Genomic DNA, 9637 nt, shown 5'->3' on the forward strand with positions numbered 1-9637 from the left:
CCGAGCTCAGTCACTTGCTTTTATCAACGCTGCATGGATGGACCCGAGCACAGACGCCATGTCAAGTCTTCTCATGCAATAACCCAAGGAAGCACTTCCGGCGCGTGGCTCCCACAATGGCGAAGTGCCGAACTTCCGAACTGCGATTTATCTGAACCGTGACACGCGCCCTTACTCACCCACTCGCGATTAGCTCATGCGAGGGCAAGGCACCAAGGACCTCAGGAGGTGACGTGTACGGGAGCTGGCCCGCGAGATAGAGCCCGATCGCTTGGATTTAACAACGCTGCGGGGATGAACCCGAGCACACACACCGTTCGTGCTCTGAATCATGAGGCAGTCGCGGGCGGGGTTCATGGCGACGAAGCAGCGGGCATGCAGGTTGGAATATCAAGGAAATCTCACCAAAGGTAAAGCTAGTTCTGCTACATGTGCAAAATGATACAGCTGCAGGGGCGGGCCCAGACAGCTTGAGGATAATGCACCCCGGGGGCGCCCTCAATTGAACAAACCAAAAAGTTACCTGGCACCGGTGTTGTAGGAGTGTCGAGGTAGCTGACGCAGCGTGTCGTGGCCATTGCTCCTCATGAGATGGGTGGCTCCTGAGGCCTGGGGAGCTCACGAGGCCCAGGAAGCTCGCAAGGGTCCAGGACCTCCTGAGACGCGACCATCGAGCGCTAGGCCTCATGAGATGCCATAGCACATTGTGCGAGGTGCTGTCACGAGGCGCCCATGTTCAGCAGGCCGAACGGCATGCGAACATAGTTGCAGGGGTAGCCCCCACTCCGTCTGATGCGCGAAGGCCAGAAGAGGTCATGTGAGGCGGCCCTATTGAGGGTCGAGATGCTAACGCAGACATACAGCTCGCTACCCACGTCGGGGGCAGCAGCTGCACTGGCAGACCGGGCAGGGCGGCGCTCATCGTGCATGGCCTGCGCCTCCTGAAGCTTCTCGATTGCCTTGGTGATGAACTCTCGCGCGCCTGGTTTGTCGTGCCGTACTCCTTGCTCGTGGGGGCGCGTGCCAAGGCACGCCTCCAAGTGGTGCCCGAACACCTCCCTCGTTGCTCCTGTCAGGTTGGAGGCTCTCCATACGGAAGCCCCGAGCCCCGTCCTGAGGGAGGTGCCAGGTGCGCCTTCCTATGCGGGAGGAAGGGGAGCCCCAGCAGTGGCCGCGGAGCCCGAGGCACCACCAGCGGGCATCTCGGCCTGCTGACAGCTCTTGGGGAGGAGCTGCTTCTTCTTCATGGGGGTGGCCTCAGGAGGCAGGATGCAACCCTCGTCGTCAGAGTATTTGGCCGCTGCGACTCGGCAGGCTCGCTCAAGAGAGCAGACTACATCCTTCTCATCGCAGGCGACCATGATGATGCTGCTGCACCCTGGCATCTTGAGGACATTGTAGCCATGATGGATAGCCGCCATGAACTTGGCAAGGGCAGGGTACCCCAGGATGGCGTTGTACGGGAGGCTGATGTGGGCGACATCGAAGTTGATGAGCTCAGTGTGGCAGTTGTCGCGCTTCTGAAGGTGACAGGGAGGCGCACCTACCCCAGGGGGGCGGTGGAGCCGTCGGTCACCCCAGAGAATGGCTTCATGGGCATGAGCTGATCATAGGGCACCTGCAGCGTCTCGAACGTCTCAACAGAAAGAACAATGAGCCTGGCGCCACCATCGATAATAGTCTTGGTGATGGAGACGTTACTGATGGTGGGCGTGCAGAGCATGGGGAGCGCGCCCGTGGCGGCCGAGCACTCGAGGTGGTCCTTGGAGTCACAGGTAATGGCATACTGCGACCACCTGAGGGGACGCGCGGCCTCAAGCTTCGGGAGGGCCGCGTTCACCTCAAGAGAGAACTACTTGAAGATACGGTTTGAGGCAGGGACATTGGCACCACCTATGATGCAAGCGATCACGCGGGGTTCCTATAAGCCCTTATCCCCATTATCCTGTCAGTTGTTGTCATTCCTCCTTGGCGGTGGTAGCAGCGGAGGGAGGCCGGCATGGCCCTGAGGACGGGCCTCACAAGGCTGGTCACGCCAGGGGCCGTCACGAGGCTAATCACACCAATGATCCTCGCGAGACTGGTCGTGCCAGTCCCGACAAGAGTTGCGGTTATCCCAGCGGCCTCCTCCACAGCCGAAGCCATGGTGCTGCGCTCGGGGCGGCGGCCGAAGTGCTCATCGCGGATTGCCCTGAGCTCTTGGCAGTCATTGGTGTTGTCGCTATGCACGTTGTGGAAGACGCAGAACAGGCGGTTATCCCTGGGAGGTTCATCGTGGTCACGGCCGCGCTTCGTCTCCTGCTCTGCTGCTAGTACCATGGGGCCCTTGCGCTTAGCTTCTTTTGCCTTTGCTTTCTTGTCTTCGGGGTCGGCCTCAGGTTGCTTGAGGAGGGAAAGGCAGCCCTCTTCAGCCCTGGCGCACCTCTCCATAGGTTGAACATCTCCAGAGCTCAGCATAAGTCGTCGTGGATGGCAAGCTCCTCGTGCATCTTGACATCCCTGACGCCCTCGGTGAACGCCGAGATGATGGCTTCGTCCGGGACCTTTGGGATCATGAGGCGGACGTTCGTGAAGCACTGTATGTACTTGCAGAGATTCTCACCCGACTATTGCTTCACGAGCCGGAGGTCGGTGACAGCGAGGGCACAGTCACGGGTGCCTTGGATGTTGGTGATGAACTGCTCAAGGAGCTCATCCCACAAGGAGATCGAGCCCTCTGGAAGGTGTAGGAGCCAGGAGCGCACACCGTCCTTGAGGGCCATGGGGAACTTGTTCGCCATGACCTTGTTGTCACCATTCGCCTCCTCGATGCTCAGCGAGTAGAGCTGGAGAAACTCCGCAGGGTCGGGGGTGACGTCATAGCATGGAGGGATCTCTGGCTTGAACTTTCTAGGCCAAACAACATGGCGCAGCTCTGGGGTGAAGGTGCGGCAACCCGCTGCACTCACAGGAGCGACACGCACAAGGGGGGCTCGGTCTGGACGTCCTTGCGCCGCAGCCTCCAGCGGCGCGTGGTCCTGATGTTGGCGCGACAGTGCAAGGAGCGCACGTGTGTCACCTTGTAGCCGTTGCACCACCTGGCAGCTTTCCTCATCCCGTGCCTGCGCTCGCGCCCCACGCGGCGGGTCGCGCGGGGGCGCGTCGTGCCTGGGCTCAGGGTCGGCGCCGCACAGAGGAGGAGGAGGCGCGCCATGGGCCACGTCGCCCACCCTGGAGGGCGGGGGATGGAGCGAGTGGGACGACATCGGGGGCTCTCCTACGGCGTTGACGAGCTCGGCGATGCGTCTGAGCCAGGCGTTGTAGCCCTCGTCAGCAGGGCGGTAGCTCGCGCGCGATGAGCAGTGTAGCCTGCGTGTTCACCGGCCCGCGACGAGTGTTGGAGGACGATGCCTTGGCGGGAGTGAGAGATGGAGTGGCTATGGGGCCATCGCGCCGCATGGAGAGTGGCAGCAATGCTCGTGAGCAGCAGGGTCAGTGGCAGCGTTAGCTGCAGGAGAGGCAGAGCGGCTCGGGACGCCGCGGCCCACGGGCGTCGTCTGGGCGAACTCGGCAAGCGTCAGCCATGGGAGCGACAGAACGGAGACGAAGCGGAGCTGGAAGGAGGATTTCGACACGCCCCTACATGGCGCACCAAATGTCGGAATCGGTGCTCTGCGGACCCAAACAAGTTTTGAACTCTGGGCGTGTGCGAAGATCTAAAGCAGCCCCGTCCTCACGCTCGTCAACTCACGACCTTACCTCGTCGAGTTCGTGCGAGAAGGGAATGAAGGACATGGAAGTTTATCCATGTTCGGGCCACCTTGCGATGTAAAACCCTACTCCTGCTTTGTGGTGGATTGGCCTCACGAGGAGGTTTTGGATTAACAAGTACAGTGGATGAGCTGCCTCGCGAGGGCTCTGGGGGTGAAGGTGGAATGTAACCGATCCCCCTCTACGGCAGAGGCTAGCCTATACTTATAGTGGCCTTGGCCCTCTTCCTTCATAGCTTAGGCAGGAAGGGATCCCACAACGACCAATTTGAAAGGGGATAAGAAGTACATCTGTGTAACTCCCCGGACACACCCGCCAGTGGTCGTTACTCCTAGCGGGATCTAGACTGGCCCCACGGATCAATACTAGTCTTTTCCGCGCACTTTGTCCTCACTTGTGCGCACCCAGGAGCAACTTCCCGGTTGGTCACCCATCCTGAAATTACTCCAAGCTGAGCATGCTTAACTTTGGAGTTCTTTCCGAATGGGCTCCCGAAAAAGAAGGAACTCATTGATATGAGTAGTTTATCATCCCTAATAAGCCAGGCTATCACATACACCCCATTCAGAGGAACCGACGTCCTCGTCCGGCCATAGGAACGTTCCCTCTTGGCACATACGTCTGTGCATCTAGTCCGGTACATGTGCCATGCCGTGTGCCACGACGGGTCACAAACGTCATGAACAACATAACTGCGCACCTGTCCGCAAACATCCATGTAACCGCGAGGGTCGGCTCTGATACCAACTTTCAAAGCCCCAGACACCCCCCCGGTGATCGTTACTCCTAGCGGGATCTAGACTGGCCCCATAGATCAATACTAGTCTTTTCTACGCACTTTGTCCTCACTCGTGCGCACCCGGGAGCAACTTCCTGGTCGGTCACCCATCCTGAAATTACTCCAAGCTGAGCACGCTTAACTTTGGAAATCTTTCCGAATGGGCTCCTGGAAAAGAAGGAATTCCTTATTGATATGAGTAGTCTATCATCCCTAATAAGCCAGGCTTTCACGGTCTTATCATGACGAAAGGTGGTCTTCGCCTGCAAAGCTTCTGGTTGTGACGCAGAGGTGGGCTCGGTGATGACATTCGTTCTGCCGAGCTCGTGGTCTTCGTCTTGTTGCACCGGAATGGAAACCTTTGGGGGATTCCTTGGGAACCCATGTACACCCTTGCTTCCTTAGCACCAAAGAGGAAATTGTCCTCCTCTGCGCCCACTGGCGTCCGCCTGGCCGTGGTCGTCATGGCTTGCGTCATCGAGAGCCTCGTGAGGCTGGTTACCTCATAGAAGTCTCTGCTCCTCGGGAGGCAGGCTCGGGGAGCTGCCCCTCGGGAGGTGTTGGCGGCGTCCGCCTCACGAGGCCGGGGGCCCTCTCCAGGATCTTGTCTTGGGGGTCTTGTAGCTCGGCTGTACCGGGCCGTCGATGAGGCCGCATGCTGGGCTGCAGGTAGGAAAGTCTTGGTACCGTTGATCCCAGAATGCCGACACAAAGAAGGGGAGGGATAGCATATTTGTTGTCATGGATTGATTTTCGAAAATGGCAAACTTTATACCATGTCATAAAAGTGATGATGTTGCAAATGTTGCTAATTTTTTCTTTCATGAAATTATTCGCTTGCATGGTGTGCCAAATACTATTGATTCAGATAGTGATACTAAATTTCTTACCCACTTTTGGATATGTTTATCGGCTAAGTTGGGGACTAAACTGCTTATTAGTACTACAGGTCACCCCAAACTGATGGACAAACTGAAGTAGTTAATAAGACATTGTCTACTGTGCTTAGGGCTATTTTGAAGAATAACCTTAAAATGAGGGAATAATGCTTGCCTTATATTGAATTTGCTTATAATCATTTTCTGCATTCTACTATTAAGATGTGCCCTTTTGAGATTGTGCATGGTTTCCTACCTCGTGCACCCATTGATTTGTTGCCTCTTCCTTCTTCCGAGAAGGTTAATTTTGATGCTAAACAGCATGCGGAATTGATTTTAAAAATGCATGAGTTACCTAAGGAAAATATTGAGCGCATGAATGCTAAATATAAACTTCCTGGAGATAAGGGTAGAAAATGAGTTATCTTTGCACCTGGAGATCTTGTTTGGCTACATTTGCGTAAGAGTAGGTTTCCTGATTTGCGCAAATCAAAGCTAATGCCACATGCTAATGGTCCATTTAAGGTGTTAGAGAAAATAAATGATAATGGATATAAACTTGAGCTACCTGCAGATTTTAGGGTTAGTCCCACTTTCAACATTCTAGATTTGAAGCCTCACTAGGGTGAGGAAGATGAGCTTCCGTCGAGAGCGACTTCAATTAGGGAAGTGGGGATGATGAGGACATCACTACCATAGTTACACCCACAGCCCCTGTTGTTACTTAGATGGGAGCAATTACTACTATCCGCGCACGCCAATTAAATTACCAGGTACTTCCGTTTCTTGGTAACGATTCTAATGTTCATGAGAATATGATGCTTCCTAAATTGGATACATTCGTTTTGCTTAGAAATGAAGGGCCTAGCTTGGACAAGAAGGATGAACATTCGAGCATGATCTAGCATGGAGATGATGGCATGCGGAAGGGGAACAAGAACAGAGTTTCTGGTGGAGTTTTCAGCACTTGGGAGTCACCATGATGACGTACAAGGACATGGATGAAATATACAAGATGCCCTTTCATAAATTTTGCCCATGGCTTAATATAGGCACTGCACCACCTTATTTTTGGGCCAGGCCCATGTAATTTCGAAATACTACTTATAAGCTATTTTTAGAGTCCTTATTGTATTGGAAACGACTTAGGAGGTGTTTTAGTCCCACCTTGCCAAGGGGGACGAAATCCCCTCTCTTTCCACCTATAGATACAACCCTTAAGGCACCGTTTAGATTTCGGATTTTGTTTAGATTAAAGTTCGGTATAGCTGCAACTCGCGTACTTCGTTCATGTGCAACGACGTGACAAAGACGTCACAGAACCCCACTTGATTAATAAAGCTTTTCTCTTATATTCGCAATATCCAGATTGCAATCTCAGTTTCTTGCTTGTTCTTCGATTGCATGTAGGAAATAGGCCTACGTGGTCAGGTCGATTGTGCCTGGCGTGGTTAATAACCTCATCAGAGTTGGTTTAGCGGTTGTTAAGGCGCGACATCATCACACGTTTTTAGTCGGATCGTCAAAGTCTACTTCCTCCAAAACAATAGCTACCATCTCATCGAAAGATTGCACACCTTTGCATCTATCATAACGATACATGAAAACACACTGAACGTCCTGATACAGATAGCTGGCACAAAGCACTATGACCATCCGGTCTGTGACCGCAAGCATGATGTTGAGCCTAATCTGATCTTGGGCTAGGCATGTGACTGCGTTGACATTGGAGGCGATGGCAGGCAGAGCTGGTGGTGGCTGATACGAGAGGATCTGGTCGGCAGTGGCGGTTGCCTCTTGTTTTCCTGAAGGCACTTCTCGTAGCCCTCCTGCCAGTCATAAAAACAGCATTTCCCAGTCTGCATTTAAGTAGAAAAATATTCAGGCCCTGGATTGGTTGGTACTAGCTGGATTGAGGTGGGGATGAAAACTTGCATATCTTTTGATACACTTGTAGAGACAATCTCATGTCCTGGATCTGATCTCCCCACACACAATGGTGAGCATCTTATCGTCGTAAAATGGGCATGGAATCAGTGGGAGGGCGTTCGTTGCCGAGCTGCGCTGGGTGGTTGAGGACGACTACTCCATTCGAGATGTGGTGAGAGCTGTGATGTATCTGCACCCTAGTGGATAGGGATATTGTAAATCGTGTGGAGGAAGTTGTCTATGGAGGTGTTCTGGTAGTTAGAGTACCCACAGACGACTCTGTTTAGTGATGGTGCTCCAGAAGGGTGCCATTTTGTACATGTCCGTCATGGAGACATATGTACCTCGAAATCGTTACCTTGTCACGTCATTTCTCTGTTCATGCACGTGGGTCGTGGTTTGACTATATTGTCCGCAATACGATCGCAAATACTTTCCAGGGTGAGCATCACTAAGTGCTTGTGCGGTCTAGATAGCAGGATAATCTAGATTTTCTTTTTATTGATATGATATGATCCCGACGATATATATAGGGTGGGTCTATTATGATAACACCCTTAAGACTCTTATTCTGATAACACCCATCTTATTCTGCTAACACCTGGCGACGACACAGATGAAAAACCAAACCCACCGGCCCACCCCACCCACCACTCCCTCTTCTCCACCTTCCTCCCCCGATCCCCTCCACCTTCCTCCTCCGATCCACAAACCCACCTGCCACACCTTCCCCCCACCCCCTCATGTCGCGACCCCGGCTGGCCAACGACCTCTGCGCGCCGCGGATCCCCCGGTGGCCCCTCTTCTTCTCAAATCTCGCCCCCACCCACCACAAACTGCGACCGGCCACCATCGCCCCATCACATCCCGCTCCGCCGCCCGCCAAACGTCCCACCCCGCCGTGGTGCACCGTCCCACCGCACCTCGCCCCGCCGCAGCCCGCTGTCCCAGCATCGCTGCACCCCTGCTCCGACCACCTTCCCCGCGAGTGCCGCCCCAGCCACCCCCACTTCCAACGCGCACTACACCGGCTCGATCCGGCCGGCAACCACGCTGTATCTCCCCGACGAGCAACTCCCACATCCACATCGCCGCGCTGCCATGGGGATTGGAGGTATTGGATGGTGCTCAGGTGGCAGATCCCGTAGGTTCGCCTCCTCTCTTCGCGGAGCTCGAGCGCAACAGGGCCGACAGTGGCTACCTTCTGCCCTCCTGCCCATCTTGCTTGGGATCCCATGCGAGGAAGGTCAACGGCAGGTCGCTAGTCTCCTTCCCCTCCTACAGGTCGCCGCCGTAGCCCATGCCTCCCGCGGTGGACGGGGTCGGTGCTGGTCCTGGCATCGTTGCCTGAGGTCGTGGTCGCTCTGTCGTGGCAGCCGTCTTGCGGCTCGGTGCAGAATTTCATCTTGCAGTCCACATGGAGGACACACGCGGGGCAATCGCTAACTTTCTGCATCTCACTATTTTTTTCCTTCAATTATTTGTGTATGAAAATGGACCAATTTGATAGTTTTTTAGTTTCTGTGTTTTAGTTTTTGCCATGCGTTGCAGCTCGATTGTGCGCGTGCAGTCCACCCATCTCCTCCACGGCATCCCTAGCGGCGTGGGCCTCATAGTCCACATCGACAGCAGATGAAGCTCCAGCCAGCGGGTTTTTCAGATTTTTTACCATGGCCGGCGAGAGAACCGTGCGGCTCGATGTTCCCATTGGTTGCCCTGCAGTTCCTTCGGCACTGACGGGCGCCAATAATGTGTGTTTTCAGTATATTTGCATTGTTCATGCACTGCACATGTGCACCTTCTGTAGTGTGCTAGACTCGTTCGTGCAGTGTAGAACGGGCACCTATTAAAAATTACGGGGAAACATATGCATACAACTACTCGTCCAGTGTAGAACACATGAATGGAAAAAAGAAAACAAAAACTTCCCAGCAGTGCAGACACTCTCTAATTTTTCTGTAAAATCTTTCTTTGTAAAAGAAGTGCGCTCGGTGAACCGAAGAAGTACAATTTTTCAAAATATTGAGGCCATTGTTAAAAATTTGTGTGGTTTGCTTTATAAAGTCTATGTGTTTCACTATGCAAAAAAATCAATACACTTGAACCTTTCATGCTGGTTCACTGGCCTCAGTCGTGTAGTCCAAAATGCCTTTATACTTTTTTAAAAAAGAAGAAGAAAAAACCATGCAGCTCTCTTCGATTTATGCCGTAGTTCACTTCTCCAAAAAAATTGCACTCATGTGTTCAAAAAAAGAAAAATGCATCGGGAGTTGCAGTGCACTTCGTCGTCGAGTGCGGTGCA

Source organism: Triticum aestivum, chromosome 4D (assembly GCF_018294505.1).
Source record: "Triticum aestivum cultivar Chinese Spring chromosome 4D, IWGSC CS RefSeq v2.1, whole genome shotgun sequence".
In the NCBI taxonomy this organism is placed as follows: Eukaryota; Viridiplantae; Streptophyta; class Magnoliopsida; order Poales; family Poaceae; genus Triticum; species Triticum aestivum.